The 18864-nt window shown below is 35.0% G+C and overlaps 1 long non-coding RNA gene and 1 pseudogene across 4 annotated transcripts in view; one reads left to right on the plus strand and one right to left on the minus strand.

Moving 5' to 3' along the window:
* LOC143253284 (protein GVQW3 pseudogene) overlaps positions 1–18864 on the plus strand; it is a 34296-nt pseudogene that overhangs the window by 11838 nt on the left and 3594 nt on the right. For 2 of the 3 annotated variants that reach the window (XR_013029488.1, XR_013029489.1), the window contains exons 2-3: positions 13607–13797; positions 16444–18784. The product of XR_013029488.1 is annotated as a protein GVQW3 pseudogene, transcript variant X1 (transcript). Of the gene's footprint in view, positions 1–13606; positions 13798–16443; positions 18785–18864 lie in introns of those variants that run through there. The other variant, XR_013029491.1, reaches the window with a different exon arrangement.
* Positions 673–15385, minus strand: LOC143253293 (uncharacterized). The gene is made up of 3 exons (XR_013029494.1): positions 15194–15385; positions 6174–6339; positions 673–1837 (listed from the first exon to the last, which is right to left on the minus strand). It is a non-coding gene; the product is annotated as an uncharacterized LOC143253293 (long non-coding RNA).

Below are 18864 nucleotides of genomic sequence, written 5' to 3' on the forward strand. Positions count from 1 at the left end.
GTGTATATTTCGGGCTCTTTACTCTTTAATAGCCCTATAAATACCGCTTAAGTTATTTTAGTTGCTTCACACTAATATTTCGAATAACCTTTATTATCTGGTTGTATATTTTGAAGTTGCTTACGGCAATATCGAAGTTTAACTAATTACTTGAATACCACATTAGAAGACTGAATTGTCTTGAAAAAACCAACAAAAAACACACACACACACACACACACACACAATAAACTCTTTACCACTAGATGGTGCCACATAGTCTGATTAAAGAAATGTGAGTATGCTGAATCTATTTCGATTTAAAAGTAGTGTCCTCCAGACGGTTCTTATACTTATTTTTATTTTATTGTATAATATTTATGTTTAATTTATAACAACGCAATATAAACATTAGGTTTTTGTGCTTTATACTTTTGTATTTATTTAGATCTCGAACTATTAGTTTTTGATTATTTAAGTAAAAAGCATAATATTAAGAAAATAATCCTAAATAATACGAATTATTCCCAAAAAGTAATTTCAAATTTGTTCTATCGTTGGAAACAAATAACAATTGCCCATTTTCGTTGCTTGTTATTATTTATATTTAGTTAAAACTGAAGTAAACGTTACAAATAATTCGAGACAGAGATTACACACACACACATATAGTAAATAAAACAATCGTTATTCTTTTTGTTTTTCTCCATTTTTAATTTTAATTTTCTTCACATACAAATGTTTAATAGCATAGCTTTAAAATACAGGTGTCTGTGTCTTGTCGAAGAAGCTATTATTATATGAAAAAGAAAAGTGAACTTCCACTTAGTTTACTTGGAAATAATATCTGACTACACGATAAAAATATACATATTAATAATAAAATAGTTCGGTTAATATCTTTCTTATCTAAACCATATAAAAAACAATACTAAACGTTTGAGTAAACATTATATGCCCCTTCAAATACTTATGCCTCTATGCAGAGTTATTTCAAAAACTACTGAAAGGGTTACATTCTTCTTCCCATCCTCTGATGCTTCTCAGCGGACCTGTTGATACTCAATAAGTTGGGTATGTTTACATCCACAATAAATGAAGTTATACAATATATAAGTACAACAAAAGCAGAAGTTACAGGTCATAATGGCATCCATGTTATTCACGAAAAGGGCACTCAACAATTGTTTGAGCATCTAACTACTCTCTATAATTTATCAATAAACTCTGCATCAACCTCAATTTCTTGGAAGCAAGCACATGTCCTAATGTTCCTTAATGAAGGTAAGCCATAAAATAAGCCAAATAGTTGCCATCCTATCAGTCAGTCCAGTGTTTAGCCAAAATTGTCGAGAGCCTCCAGTGACACAGTTGTATGTCTGCTTGAAACCAAATTTTGATGTAGGCAGACGATGACGAAACCCTGGCAGGAGTTTAGTTTAGAGAGGGAGAAGTATGACGAATTCTCCCCCTAACAGGGGTGTTCAAGAACGTTATAGTTCCTCTTTGTCCCCACTCATGGAAGATTATTTATCTGTACGTGAGAGTTTTCCTGTATTTTAATTTGGCTTGTTTGAGGCAATGAAGTGAGATGGGGCAGTATAAAAATGTCGGGTGAGAACGTTAAGCAAGACCAAGGCGGCAAAAAGGAAGTGGACAAGTCCGGAGCCCGCCAGCAGAAAAGAAGCAAGTCGCAGACCAACCCCGCGATAATAATCAGTGGAACGTCCTGTGATCAGGGCCACGGGATCTATAAATTCAAGTGCCTCAGAATTTGTTGTTGGGGGAAACGGGAGCCTCGAGAAAACCCACTTTCACAGGACAGGCGCCGAATATTGTACCTGACCTGTGCCCAGAGCTGAAAAAAATATATATATAAACATATATACACCTTATTATTGTTGTGTTATTGACTGAATGATTCGGTACTGTTGAAACATGTTGTATGGTGAGGTATATTTTGTAGGAGCGCTGGCTAATTTGTATAGCGACGCAGTTAGTTCATTTCTATGTTTTGCTTTTAAGTAATATTTGTATACTAAATCAATTAGCCTATTCTTAAGGGTGGGTAGATTACTGATTTTGTGTAAATAGCTGACAGGTGTGTATGTTGGTAGTCGGTTTTCTGCTCTTAGTATTTTATTTTGTTGTGTTTGGATTTTCGATAGTTTGTTGTTAAACATGTTGTATGTGACCTGATACCCATATTCTTTTAACGGGCGGATGTAGCCTTGATTATTTTAATGATGGTTTCAGGTAAGCAGCTAGAGTGCTTGCTAGCTATGGTCAGCAAACGTGAAATACGTTTTTGGATGGATAAATGCGTGTTGTTGATATGTTTTTCCACGTTAATCTGGTGTCGAATGTGATGCCGAGGAATTTAATGTGCTTGCTCATGTTAATAGGTTCGTTGCCCAGTGAGATGTTAACTTTTTTATAGTGTTTTTCTGTGCCTCTTTAATTTCCTGTAAAAAGTGATTGTTTGTAGGGTTTAAAACCACTCTCCACCTGTTGCTCCAGCTCACGACAGTATTTAGTGATTTCTGAACGCGAGACATGACCATTAGCGGGTTTTTAGAAATGCTCTAGATAGCAATGTCATCAGCGCATTGTGAATTGTTAGACTATGTTAGACTATGGAATGATACGTCCACTAACAAAAATAATTTAAAAGAGTGGCGAGAGGACGAATCCTTGTGGCACACCTGCAGTGATTTTGAAAGATTTTGCTTTTGGATTTTGGAATTTCACACAAAGTTACTCGAGGGCTATCTGTGCTAGCTGTCCTTAATTTAGGGTTTTGGATCGTCGTGAACCTGACGATGACCGAAGAAGGTCGAAACGTTGTTCGCTCTTCTATGTAAAATATTTTCTCAACCCAAACGAGCCGTTTTTGCATATAAATTTCTCAACAAGTGGGTTTCTCGACATCACTGATTATCTTGTTGACTCTTATTTGAGCTGTTCTATCTGTAAATAAGTTTGACATCCATCTGATAATAATGTGATTTACTTTCAAGTTGTTTAATTTATACTTGATGGTGTTATGCCAGACACGGTCAAATGCTTTTTTAACATCTAAAAATACACTTATAGTTAGTTACCTGGTTGTTATTAAAAGCTTTGTAGACAGATTCAGTGAGTCGTGTGAGGTGATCTATTGTTTGTTTGTTTTTCCTGGCCCGGCATGGCCAAGCGTGTTAAGGCGTACGACTCGTAATCTGAGGGTCGCGGGTTAGAATCCCCATCGCACCAAACATGCTCACCTTTTCAGCCATAGTGACGTTATAATGTGATGGTCAATCCCACTATTCGTTGGTAAAAGAGTAGCCCAAGAGTTGGCGGTGGGTGGTGATGACTAGCTGCCTTCCCTCTAGTCTTACACTGCTAAATTAGGGACGGCTAGTACAGATAGCCCTCGAGTAGCTTTGTGCGAAATTCAAAAAACAAACACACAAACTGTTTTTCCTGGAGGCATTTTGAAATTTCGGAAGAATATTATTTATTTCACGGAAGTGAAGAAGACGATTTGAGATAATTTTCTCCATCAGTTTGCCAAGGCAACTTAACAGACTGATGGGATGGAAGTTATCACGATTTGTCCTGTTTGTTTGTTTCTTTGGAATCGTGGTGATAATAGCTTTTTTCCAGTTGTTAGTAAGATGTTCATGATGTTTGTGAGATGTTGTAATAGGAGACTGGCGTCTTTTTTTAGAATAATATTAGGTATTTGATCATCTCCGGGGAAAGTGTTTTTCAAGTTTTTAATGTTAATTTTGAGTTCAGTGGTGTTGATTTTTCTGTTAATTGAACTGGAATGGATATTTAGAATGTTACCGGGAAAATGTGGTGTGAAAGAAGATTGATTTGTATGTTTGTAGTTGTTAACGTGTTGTTGGTGTTGTGTGTCAAAGTCAGGAGATTTTAGGTCGCTAAAGGAAGATTCGTAATAGTCGGCTAGTAAGTAGGTCGGCTTTCTCCGAGTCCGTCCTCGCGATTGTGTTGTTGTGTGTGATGTGTTGGAATAATTAATTTGTGTTTTTGTTCGAGGAAATGCTCATAAATTGTTTCCAAAGTTCTTTTGGGTTATTCTTGGTTTTTTTCTAAGTTTTTATAAAAGTTAAGCTAACTTATTTATTTTGCTTGTTTAATTTTTGCGTTTGTTCTGGTGATCTGTGTTTTGATGGTTGGGTCGCGTATATATGGTAAGCAGAGCACAGATAGCCTTTTGTGTAGCTGTATGCTTAAATGCATAACAAACAAAAATATTCGAGCAAATAATAAGCAATGAACTCTCCACATTCTTGAAGATTACTGCTAAATCACCAGAAGTACAAAATGGTTTTAGATAATTCAGACAAACTACAGACAATTCAGTTAGACTGAATCAATAGTTAACCGCTACAATAGCTTGTTTGGTATAATGATCTCAGGTTCCCTACGTCAGAATCAGAACTACCTCCCATACAGCATTATTCACTGGTTATCCAATTTTCTCAAAAATAGAAAACGTTGAGTCAATATAGAGGGCACTTACTTGAAGTACTTTACTACTGAAGTAGGTATACCTTAGGGAGGAGTAATTAGCTTTATATTTTCATCATGTGTGCGGAAAAATATGCCTCTAAACCAGTGGTTCCCAACAAGGGGTGCGAGATAACATATAACATTTCAGTTTGTTTTTTTTTGTTTGTTTATATTAAGGGTACTGTTCTATATATTCGAAAATTGTGCCATGCTTTGAAAAACTCGTAAGAAATAAACAGGAACAAAAGAGTCATTAAATTTAAATTGGCTTATGAACATTTGAACATTTCAAATTAAAAGAAATTTCATTTTATGCATGGATGAAAATTTATTTTTTTGTAGGCCATGTAGGGTTTATGCAACTTTTAGTTTGTTGTAATATTTTTTCTTTTCCAAATGTTTCGTTTTTGTTTATATATCATTAAAAACTAATTATAAAAATTTGTTTTGGCCACCTTCACCTTTATTCTCAAATAAATAATCACTGCGAGGCGTGCGAGAACATATTAAAATTTTTAGGGGTGCGGGGCATAAAAAAGGTTGGGAACCACTACTCTTAACGTTCTAAGTCGCAAATATGCATCACACTTTGCTGAACGTGTTTGCCACTTGGAAGAATGCACATACCTCAACAACAACAGCCATAGATCTACAACCACAAATTAACAGAATAGTTTATTATTGCCAAAAACATCACTTTAAAATAAATGTTCCTAAAAACCCTCTACTAGTCTTTACAAGATTACCAAAACTAAACAAATATTCTCTAAATGATAACGTTAGCTACATTCCTATGCTAAATATATGGTTCAAGTTAACATGAACTAAACATATAAATAACATAAAAGCAGTTTTTGGCAATGCATAAACTACGTTAGGCATCTAACATGCAAAATTACTAGAATATCTGCAAGAAATATAATAAAAGTATATAAAATATATATCTGCCCAGTGATAGAATATGCACACCTAGCGCGGATAAAAAAGAACCAACACATTTTAAAAATTACAAACAATACAACATGCATTACTTACAACAGCTTATAGAGTAATACGATCCATAACATCAGCCTTCTTACACGAATATGGAAACTTACACACACTGCCTGATAGATTCCTACATAGCTCACTAAATTACTTGCAAAAAAACTGGCATAACAATGAATTGTTTTGTGAACTAGACCTTTTTCAAATACATAATGAATACAAAAACATGGATCACTGTGTAGGTTAGTCATTGGAGTTTTACTTAATCCAGGTTACAATGTGCTTAAAATCCAGGTTTTACAGTCATGAGTGGAGTGCACAAATCACTAACTCAAGAAAGTTTACTGCTAGAATAAAAAAATTACTCAGATAATGAGATTCAAAGCACAACAACATTTGAATGCATTAGATTAGGATACTTGACTACATCAAGACTGCCGATGGTATGTATCTTGATATGTTTCTGTGTTAAAATTACTAAATTCTTCACCCTAACCACTCTAATTAAATTTTCAATAGCAACCATTTCATTGATTAATGCTACCAATATGTTATCAATTAACACACTGATTGAAAACTGCTCAGACATAACTTTCATTGATTTGATTAATATTAAACATTGTACATTAACTTTCTAACTATGTTATTTGACTCTGTGAGAGATAGTAATGGTTACTTACATGGAGCTTGAGCAGGAAATGTTAGGCATCTTCTCACATATACTTGGATCAGACTGCATCCATTTTCTCCAACCTGCAGTACATTGTTTGGCTTCTTCACATAAGCCAGGAGGTTGTAAAGATTTCATTTGACAAGTTGACAGAAGGACCAATGGCTTCTTCATACCTTTAGTCAAAAATATGGATTATAAAGTGACGGTCAATCCCACTATTCGTCTGTAAAAGAGTAGCCCAAGAGTTAACGATGGGTAGTATTGACTAGCTGCTTTCCCTCTAGTATTTGACTATTAAATTAGGGACGGTAGCGCAGATAGAGCCCTTGTGTAACTTTGTGTGAAATTAAAAACAAAACAAAACAGGTCTACTAAAACACCTAAAAATGGACCAGTAAAACTTCCTTCGCATTGCACTCCAACACACGAGTTTCTCATATAATTCCAGCTATTCCACAAATTAGCAATAAGTGTACACATCTTATAGTCGGTTTTGAGTGATCATTGACCAATAACACGTATCGTCGATCTCGAACTCCATCATAATAAACCAATAAGAAAAAGAAAATTAAAAAAAGCCAATTGGGGAAAGTACGCAAATTATGTAGATAATGTATTACCAAAAACGACAGTAAAAATTGAAGAAAAATAATCCAATATTGGAGATTACTCTCAAACAACCACTGAGTGCCTTACCGAAGCTGCAGAGAAGATAATACCTAAACAAAAACAATATACAGCTCAAAACAAATACACAAAGCATAAACATGATAAAAGAACACTGATACCTTAGAAAATTATATATGAATACTAGAGACTATTACATTAAAACTCGGATTAATAAGCTCACGAAAAAAAAAATACAAAACGAAATAAAACAAGACAACTGAAATAATTATCATTTGCAGTTAAAACGAATACACAGACCCAAAGAATTTTTGGACACCTTCGAAATAATTTAAGAACAACCAATATATTTATAAAAGATATCCGAACCTAAATCATAAAAATAAGCTAGTTTATACAAATGAACAAAAAGCAGAAGTTTCTTAACAAACAATGAAGAGAAACTTTTAAAACACCCAATGATTCTGACATAGATAATCAGTACCATAACACAGTAAATAAATACATTAAATAAAACAACTAAATTTACTCGACGAATTTCCCTGCCTCTTCAGTTAATCTCCAAAATCAACAAATAAGCAATAATCATTTTATGAACAGAATTACAAATATTTAATCAAATAGTAGAATATTGTCAAAAATACAGAATCAAAATTAACATTCCAAAAACAAATTTAGCTCTATTTTCAAAATCAATTAAAGCACCTAAAAATCCTCCAGTGATATATGGAGCTCTTCTAAATGTAGTCACATCAGCAAAATTCCTTGCAATTGCTTACGATTCATGACTAACTTCGAAAAATCATATTACAGGAATAAAGAATAAAGTAGGGCAAGGAGTAAACAAGGTTAAAATACCAACGGGTAAAAAATAGAAGAGCTACACCAGAAAACATTATCAAAATGTATAAACAATACATAACTCCAGTAATTGAATATGCATATCCTGCTTGGATAAACAAAGTGCCAACACACATCAAGAAACTACAAACAATACAAAATTCAATTATCACTACAGCCTAAGGAATACCTAGTTGTACAAGTATAAAATTCATGTACAAGTACACAAATACTAAACCCATCCAGGCAAACTCGTATATTGCTCATACAAATACTTTGATGAAAATTTATATAAAAATGATTTTCTATTAGAAATAAATCTATATATTACATGGTGATGATAGTTCTAAGGACTACTTTCCATTCAATTTCCATTATAAGAAAAAAATCCACCTATACTAGATCTTAGAACTTGCCACAAGTTTATTTAAAGGGGTATTTTATGTAAAATACGCGTCTGGTAATTATTTCGAGTGAAAAGTGATATTTTGCTACTGAACTGTTTGTGAGTGTATACAACAAATGAAGCGAAATATCAATGTAAACGGTTTGTGTTTGCTTGTTTTCTAATTTCGCGCAAAGCTACACGAGGGCTATCTGCGCTAGCCGTCTCTAATTTAGCAGTGTAAAACTAGAGGGAAGGCAGCAACTCATCACCACCCAACGCCAACTCTTGGGCTACTCTTTTACCAACGAATAGTGGGATTGATCGTCACGTTATAACACCCCCATGGCTGAAAGGGCGAGCATGTTTGATGTAACGGTGATTCGAACCCGCGACCCTCAGATTACGAGTCGAGCACCAAAATTACCTCCCAATGCTGGGCCTCCGAAACCGAGATGACAAACAAGTTAGGGACGGGTAGCGAAGATAGCCCTCGTGGACTCTGGTTGATTTGCACTTGTTACGTCTAAAAAACAAAGAAAACTTTCTCAAAATACAAATAAACAAAATACTGACACACTGCCCCTAGAAATGAGAAACAAATCACATACACAACCACTCAAACTCTCTTATTATCATACAGTATAGGACATTTCTGGCAAATACAAAATGAACCACAGTTGGTAACAGAAATCAAGCATTGTAAACCTAACAATAGATTCACTGCTATAAAATGTCTAGTTAAAGGCATAGTACAAGTCAAAGGGACAGAAACTGCTGACCTAGAGTCTCCCCAAACTTCGGCCTGAAAACGCCTTTCATGTAGAACATATATCAAAACATCTACCTGGAAGTAAATCAAACACAAAGCATTCATAATCAAAGAAATTCACTGCAGACAGTGAACACATCCAGGAAGAACTTCCAAAAAACAAAATCTAATATACGAAAGTCAAACGTATCATCACCAGCGGGACACAAAATCAAACATGAGTAAAGTACACCCAGGTGATATGCAAAGTATAATCACCAACAGTACAACTATAACTCTCCGACTTCACAGATTTCTTGTAGAAGAATCTAAAACCCTCGCTGATAAATTGTTTTGATTGCCAACAATAGCATAGGCCTGGCATGGCCAAGCGCGTAAGGCGTGCGACTCGTAATCCGCGGGTTCGCGCCCGCGTCGCGCTAAACATGCTCGCCCTCCCAGCCGTGGGGGTGTATAATGTTACGGTCAATCCCACTATTCGTTGGTAAAAGAGTAGCCCAAGAGTTGGCGGTGGGTGGTGATGACTAGCTGCCTTCCCTCTAGTCTTTCACTGCTAAATTAGGGACGGCTAGCACAGATAGCCCTCGAGTAGCTTTGTGCGAAATTCCAAAACAAACAAACAAGCCAACAATAGAGCACGTGTTATCTGTCTGTAAGTCATTTCACAAGTCTGCGTGCTGAAAGGAAAAAAAAAAAATCCACAATGTTGCAACCGTAAGCAACAGCACACTCCTAACTACAAAGAGTGTTCAAAGTATGGGGAGATCAAAACACGAATCTACAACATACACAGTAGTAACCAAATAACAGAAACTGATATGCAACACGTGAAATCAATCTACATACAACAATAAGTACCAAAAAATGCCATTTCGAAAGATACCAACAACCCAGTTTGTACCCACACACAGCACTTTCGGCACAACCACGAAGTACAAAAATACACCAGTCAAACAAGCAAATACAGTCACAAAACAAACACAACCACAAACAAAAGAAATTACAGAACTACAATCTAACATTACAACCGACCAAATGAATGCTTAATCATAAAATATTACGCACTCATATACTCAAAACAGCGATCAGTGTCTTCACAAACACAGATGAAGTAGTAGAAGCTGTCAAAAATGCTCTTTTTGACGTTAACCGTAAATGTCAAAACCAACAAGACCGTATCACTTTACTTTTCACGACAGTCAAAGAACATTTCGCACCTATCAACCTTTATGTACTATAACAATTAAAAGAGTTTACTTATCGCCTACAAAATAAACGATACAAAATAACACCTAGACTTGCGATACTAAACAGGCCATATGTGACTTAGACATCACCTAGATTGTGACATCAAAAGTATATTTGTAGAGTATTTATGTGAAATACCTGCATGATAACATTATCTAGTGAAAGGTGACGATTTACTAATGAACTGTTTGTCAAGGGTAGAGCTAATACTCGACCACACTAACAACCAAATACTATACATTACATTAATCGACGCAGCCCTGAAGAATTGTTTGTTTAAAATTAAACACAAAGCTACACAATAGGATATCTGTGCTCTGCACACCACGGTTTTCAAAAACCGGATTTTAGCGGTGTGATCCACAGACATATCGCTGTGGAGCGGCCCTGAAGAATGAAGTAGTAACAACACGTCTCACCCACGAAATGTTTAGAACGCTGATTTCGTGAAGGTAATTTTATAGCATTTAATTGTTAAATGAAAATTGAGTGCTACCGTCGAGAAGGAGGGCGGAAGGGGTCTCGTTCGAAAGCACTTGACTTTCCTTACAACACGACCAAACACCGATCTGATCCGACTTGTAGCTATATAGTTTACTACCTTTTATTTTGATTACTGTGGGAAACAAATCAAAATGGAAAAAGTTTATTTACTATGTTTCACTCGTATATTTTGTTGCGGCGTGAGTTTTTTGGTTTTTTCAAACCTAATTACCTACAATAGCTACCACAGTAACGATATATGGTTTATTCAAAAAAATATGTATTTCAATTTTTTAACATATGGGATAGTTTATTGTGAATTCGGTTTGTTTTTGGACTAATTTGTTAGCATGCTAAGTGTGGGAAGGATTGGTCAACTCGTTAGGATGAGATGTGTCCGCAAACAGACAGATAATTTTCCTTGATATCGCAATTTGTAGAGCTTGGCATGTACAGCGCATATGTAAAAAAGGCTTGTACACCGATTTTTTTTATATCTTTTCACTTAAACTATACCATTTTATTACTTGTACACGTGCGCTGTTCAATAATGCCTGAATCTTTACACACACGCGCGCGCCAGGTGACTCGGTAGTGTGAGCATTTTTACATTCAAACCCAAAACATATGTTACTCACTTACTGATATTCCATATCATTACATTACAATGTATCGCTCTACACTACAGATCTAATTACACCCCCACTTTACATGAACACTCCTGATTTCATCATCAGCTCTCTTGACTAAACGTATCATAATAACCATCTGAAACCATTGTGACTCAGTATTAATGTATCATGACACCACTCTGTGGACCAGAGATCAGAGTCCACGCCACGCTACTCCTTATTCTTCTGTACCACTCAGACGGGAATATTACAGATACCTGCACAGAACTATTATTTGAAGCGAATAATAATCACTAAACTTACATCACTCAAAAATTTATTTAAAATTAAACTGGCGTTACAATTTTTGCTTGCTAAAGTCATGAAAATAATACCCACTGCCTCTTTCAGAAAAAAAAAAAAAAAATAGGCGTGTGTGTGTGTGTACAGTTTTCTTTTGCCGTTAATAAAACTTTTGGTCGGTTAAATAGATATAATGATAAAGATTTTCACAAATAATTATCTGTTTCGAGGAGGGACTACGATGAGCATAAGATATTGGATCAACTATGAAATTATGGAATTAATGGTGTATTAACTATTCACTTTCAACACAGCCTGTTAAGAAGTGTTTCCTTAAAGTTCACTGTGGTGGTCAATAGCTGAGATGAGTGACTTGTAAGTTTCTGTGTAAATTCATGGTTGAAATGATTGTTAAATATTTCTTCAATGACGAGTTACGTCATAACCTACTTTTTATAGTTGCACATGTTGCATCTTTATTTATAACTTCTTAAGACAACATGTCATCAAAATTCCTCAGTCAAATATTTAAACTGATAAAAAATAACATGCTTGTATAACAGTTCAAAGGGCGAACATGTATACGCAATGTCATTTTTTGTTTGTTTTTACAGATAAATCCTGATTCGTTTCTGTAGTAAAAAATATATAAAAAATGTTGTTTTTGAAGTGCAAAGCTGCAAAATTGGCTATCAGTAGCTTGTCCACCGGGGAGAATCAAACCTCAGATTTAAACATTATAATCCTCATAAACTTACCGCCGACCCACCAGGGGGCTACTAATAAAAAATATATACCTATTAAAAAAACAAGATTTCGTTTGGCGATGTCTTAGAGGTAATGTGCTCAGATCATTAAAACTAGTTAGTTTCCCTAGAAGTACTATTACAGAGTTTTTCGGCAGTAAAACAGCTTAATTTAGTTTTTATAGTCCAGTGTTGTGGTTCGTTTATCCCTTAAAACTGAAAATTTATCATACTAAAAATCGGTTTTGATAACCGCGGTGGGCAAAACACTGACAGATTTTATACATTTTTATGTATAAAAATAGTCAAATAAACGTACATGACTATTTGCTATATTTTGTTAAAACTAAAATAAAACTATATACAAACCATTTCAAATTTGAGCTTATTTTAACCTGTGGGCCCGGCATTGCCAAGCGTGTTAAGGCGTGCAACTCGTAATCCGAGGGTCGCGGGTTCGCATCCCAGTCGCGCCAAACATGCTCGCCCTTTCAGCCGTGGGGACGTTATAATGTGACGGTTAATCCCATATTCGTTGGTAAAAGAGTAGCCCAAGAGTTGGCGGTGGGTGGTGATGACTAGCTGCCTTCCCTCTAGTCTTACACTGCTAAATTAGGGACGGCTGGCACAGATAGCCCTCGAGTAGCTTTGTGCGAAATTCCAAAACAAACAAACATTTTAACCTGTACAACCTGAAGAGTTTTCGTACAACGGTACTAATAATATTTTTATACGAATGTTTCATGTATCGAAAACACGTTACAATTTTACAATTATATAATATGCATGTGCTATATTTGTATATTACTTTTCGTCATGAGGTCTATTAAATTTAATGTCACATTTAATATCTCTAGTTAGTTTTAGTTTTTGGTCAGCATCCACAACTACACTTTGGCACAGCGTTATGTTTGCGGACTCATTGTGTAGCTTTGTGCTTAATTCTAAACATACAAACAAAACATTTTAAAAATAATTTATCCTCATGACATAAAATATGTTCTAAGATTTCGTTATCGTGTTTCTCCATATATAAGTGATATTATTTTAAATCAAACTTTCATTGAATTTATTTGGGATTTAAATTAATTTTAATCTGTATGGTCAATAAATTTGAACTTTTCTCTATTCTAGAAATAAATACATATAAAAATTATACTTAAGCTTGAAATCTAACATACTAATAGAAAAATTTGGAAGGAGAGATATAAATGCAGAGAAGTATCAGACAGCAAATAATTGTCAATCGTTTGAGAAGTAAGTGCACTTTGTTGTCTTATTTTGTAATAATATTTATAAAAAAAAATAAAAACTTTTCTAAATTTTTAAATTTTATCTAAAACTTTTAATTTGTTTATAAGTTAATTATATGTTATTCTAAAATAAAATAAAATTTATATATAAAATATTTTTCTTGTATTTAAGGATGGATCGTTGGCTTAAAAAAGAGAGATAAGGAGACTCGCTTTCTCAACCACAACTGGACCGTCTGCATCCAAAGATGCTGAAAAAGATGGAACTGTCATATCAGAAAGCTCTCCGACTCACAAAAGAGAGAAATCTACTCCAAAGAAACTGGACAAAGCTGTAAATGAGAAATGAAAATGTGACTAAAGGTATCTTTTGCGACAGAAAATTTTCGAATAGTATTATGCTCACGTAGTATGACGACTATGTCAATGAATCCGTTAAATTCCAGGCTTTGTATTGATTGCAAATTTAATGACAGTCGGCCTCAGAAGTATATATATATATATATAGTAAATTAGAGAATATAAGAGGTAAACGTGGTAAGTAGTTTCTGAATTTTCTCTGTCTGCTCTTTTGCCCCATAAAACTGAATAATATAAAAATATAGCTTCAGAACATCAATAATGAAATTATAGATAATATTCTGCGTTAACTTTCGTAGTTTCCTAAGAGGAGGGGTGGACATAAAATTCCAGAAGAGGAGACAACTCAAGAACAAATATCTATATTCTCACACTAGGGGAACTTGAATTCTTTTTAAACATCTCCTTATATAATTAAAACCTACATGATATTCAAATTTGATTTATTAAATATGGTTTCATGTGAAGTTTATCCATATACCAAAGTAATTTAGTTTAAGTAAATTTTGAATGTAACTCACTAAAACGTCGAGGACATGCGCAGTTTGACCTGACTGCATGCTAAGGATTAATCACGCACGCGGGTTCGAATTCTGGTCGCACCAAACATGCTCGCCCTTTCAGCCGTGGGGGCGTTATTATAATGTGACAGTCTATCCCATTATTCGTTGGTAAAAGAGTAGCCCAAGAGTTGGCGGTGGGTAGTGATGACTAGCTGCCTTCCCTCTAGTCTTACACTGCTAAATTAAGAACGGCTAGCACAGATAGCCCTCGAGTAGCTTTGGGCTACTCTTTTACCAACGAATAGTGGGATTGACCGTCACATTACAACGTCTTCACGGCTGAAAGGGCGAACATGTTTGGTGTGATGGGGATTCGAACCCGCGACTCTCGGATTACGAGTCGAGTGCCTTAACCATCTGGCCGTGCTGGTCCCATCAACAACTGTAAAATTCACTTATAAAACCCTTTTCGGTTTCATGTATTGACTTGCGCAATAACATTCCTTAATTAGGATTACTACAAGAACTACAGATATTTGTATTTTATCCAAATCGGCATAACAGAATTGGTGCAAAAGTTATTTGTTTCCACACTAAGTTATTTTGAAGTAACTAAATTATGAAGTGATGGCAGTAATTTACATAGTTAATCCTGCAGTTTTTGTGTGTGCAATTAGTATTCACAAAAAAACGCCAAAAATTTCTTGAAATGACGTACATTTTTTTATTTCAGCTCATAACTGTAAGGACATCACTTTAAATTGGAATTAAAAAGTTGCTCATTTATTTCGTTATTTATTGTTACTGTGTTGCTTTGCAAAAAATTTAAATTCCAGTTCGGTTGAAAACTTAATTTGATAGTGCATACACGACCAAAAATGTTTCAAATTACTTACCCGTATATATTTTTTTCTCCTCCAGCTCGTACAAACCTAAGTTTTTGTAACCTTGCAGTCAATAGAATCTTGTAAACATTTCACTAAAACGATTTCTTAATTATTACAGAAAAACTGCTTCGTTGTTATAAAACGTAACATGTCTGTTGATACTAGTTTTTGCAATATAAATAATTGACCTTTATATGTGGTTACGCGTTATCTGTGTATACATACATACGTAAACACGCTCATATATATATAGAAAGAGATGTGTATATAAACTAAAAATAATAATCATTCTAGTTTCCTTTTGACATCCTATACGTCACATGAAGTTGGAAGCATATCCAGGGACAATCAAGCGTAAATTGAAAGCAGTTAATCCAACTGTTTTTTAGTTAATGGATTTTGATGTAGTTCATGAACAATAATTTTAACGTATTTTGCCACTATAAGTGCAGTACGGGAAACCTGTATTTATTCCTAAAACCTCTTCTTGTTGAATTAATATGATTGTCCCTTATTTTCGTGCATGTCTTGTTTTGTTGCAATAATTAAAATTAAACTAAAGCTACTGTAAAATTAAGAAGTCGTTGAATGCCTCTTTAAATTGATTAGTTAAAATAAACCAGTACAATATTCATATAAATACATGCTTAATTTTAGTATTTTTCGAGACTGGTAACGTATTTGCATGAACTCAGTACACTGAACACGTAAATGTGTTCGTATTTCTAAGAAAATTCGTAAACCACTTTTCACTACCGAAATTTCTAGTTTTACTAAATTATTCAATGATTAACGATAGTTTAACATTTATCAAGCCCAAACTTGTATGTTTTTATCTTTAAGTCCTTTTCAATTCTAATAAACGTATGTGCACTTCGTTATATTTAAAAATAACAGTTTTTATTCGTTGTTACTTTAAAGTTAATTTCATTATTTAGCCTTAATAACTCGTTTGACAGTCCACATTGTTTTCGAAACGGAGGTATTTAACATATCAAAATGCCTCTTGGTGGCTCAACGGTAAGTTTTCAGTGTTACGACGCTAAAATCCAGGTTTTGATACCAGATAGCTTATTGTGTAGCTTTGCACTCAATATTAACCAATGCATAGTGATTTTTCCAGTTAATGTTGATTATATATAACATAACCCAAGACATAATTAATCAATAAACAGATTTTTCATGAGTGAAGGTACTTAATTCCTTAAACACTTAAGTCATATCAGTGAAAGACCTTCTGTCTGTCTGTCTATGAACAGCCTGCTATCATTACAAGTCCCCGTGAGTGAGGTTGAACAAATCCCCCTTCCCCATTGTTGAAGAGAACCACTACTATAAGCCTTTCCAGCTGGTCACTGTCTAGAAACGGGGTCAACTGATAATCAGTATGATGCCTGATGGTGAATATGGATGTTTCAGTGTTCATCTCAATCGTACATTTGGATGAGAAGAAATATGTTGGCAGCACTTGACTAACAGAGTCACACATGCAACATTCATGAAGGAATAACAAGAAAATGCTATCACCAGCTAATGCACTTACGTTATTCTCCTGATCTTTACTGTGTTACCAGCAATCAGGACAGTCACCCGATTCCAAGATCACCAACTTACAACTAGTGGAATTCCTTATTTTCTGAGCTATCAAGTGAAGTGTAAACACCACATGAGTAATTGTCATTTGTTATTTCATTGTTAGAATGGTTTATTGATTGTAAACGCAATGGAACTGAAGAGACATCAAAGAACCTTGCTTTCCAAGTCGAAAAGCACCTTTCAGTGACATTTGTTAGACATCATCTATAATAACGGTATGTCTGCAAACCACACTGTAAAACACTTTCTGGATTCATAAATAGAGCAGCTGATGTTATTAGTTGTATTTCTAAAAACATTTACAGTGAGCAGGACTGTAGGTAATTGTTAGTAGTGTTAACACATCTGACAGCAATTAAAATTATTTTCTTTATTAAATGTTATCATTGTTAATATAAGGTTTCTTCATTACCGACATTCTGGTTTAACTAAAACTGTTTCTTCCATTGATGACTATTACCACAGTATGCATGTCACTATTAAAGTATGACCTGAGAATGTCATCAAAATTAATTATTGTTGACAGAACGTTTTATGTATTTCATTATTGTAAATCTTAATCTTATCCGCGGGTGGTGTGTTTTACATTTTACATGGTTTATATTTTTCTTTCTTTTGTAGTTAAGCACAAAGCTACATGATGGGGCTAACTTGCTAACGTATGTCTAACTCTTGCGGTTTACAATTCTTACTGTAACATGGAAACAGTATGTTTATTTTTAAGCACTACGAGGGCTGTTCAATAAATACGCGGACTGTTTGAATTGCGCGGCTCCAGTTGATTCCAGGGGAATCCGCTTGGTGTCGCTAGGTTTGCACAGATCAGCTGATTACGACGCCATTTCCCGATTGCAGATATCTTCATTTGTGTATTAGTTACGTGGTTTTAAGTGAAGCGCGATTTTTTCGTTTGGCGGAATTCAGAATGAATGACCTGAAGGAGCAACGACTTGCTGTGAAATTTTGTGTTAAACTTGGAAAATCTGCGACTGAAACTTTTGCTATGCTTAACACGGCTTACGGTGATGTTGCTATGAATCGTGCGGCATGTTTCAAGTGGCATGAACGTTTTAAGGATGGTCGACAGTCCATTGAAGATGATGAGCGTCCTGGACGTCCTTCCACGTCAACTGACGACCCGCACGTCGACAAAATCAACACCCTGGTGCGGGCAAATCGACGTCTGACTGTCAGGGAGCTTGCTGAAGAGTGTGGGATATCGTTACGAGATTTTGACCGAAAAATTGAAGATGCACCGCGTTGCTGCGAAATTCAGCCCTCAGAACTCGTGAGTTTTTGGCCAAACACTCGATCACTGTTCTTCCCCACCCCACCTTGCTCCTTGCGATTGTTTCTTGTTTCCCAAACTCAAAAGACCCTTGAAAGGAAGAAGATTTGAGACGATTCCCTAGATTAAGGCAAATGCGACGAAGGAGCTGGAGGACATTACAAAAGAAGCGTACCAGGACTGTTTTAACAAGTGGAAACACTGTTGGGATAAGTGTGTGCGTTGGGGAGGAGAGTACTTTGAAGGGGTCCCAGACCTGTAACTTCTAAATAAAGTAAGTTTTGTTTTATGACGTCAATCCGCGTATTTTTTGAACAGACCTCGTATGTTGTACAAGGGACTGTCTGCACTGTCGTTGTTCCTTGTATTCCTCTTCGATTTTTGGTATTAAAAGCCCTAAAGCTTACCGCTACCATGAAAAAAACAACGACACGGAATACTGTGTATCTGAAAATACTACAGTAATACATAATAATATATTAATATTTTTTAATTCCCCAATGATATCATCGTTAGCAAATTTAGTGGTACGTTTACAAGTGTGGACCCAACAGCTAGCTCAATCTGGCTTTACTGTAAAACAACCAATCATTTATTAACATAAACCAATGGCATTGGAAATTGATTGAATAAATCTTGTTGTACATATGACGTGAGCAGGAGATTTACAGACACGCATACCCAGGAAATTTTAATAAAGTAAATAATTTAAGGCCTCTTCGTTTTTAATAGTTTTTATAAACGTCAGTTCGACCCTCAGAAATATTTTTGTTTATATCATAGTTTACTTATGAAA

The sequence above is a fragment of the Tachypleus tridentatus genome, chromosome 1, assembly GCF_004210375.1.
Source record: "Tachypleus tridentatus isolate NWPU-2018 chromosome 1, ASM421037v1, whole genome shotgun sequence".
NCBI lineage: Eukaryota > Metazoa > Arthropoda > Merostomata > Xiphosura > Limulidae > Tachypleus > Tachypleus tridentatus.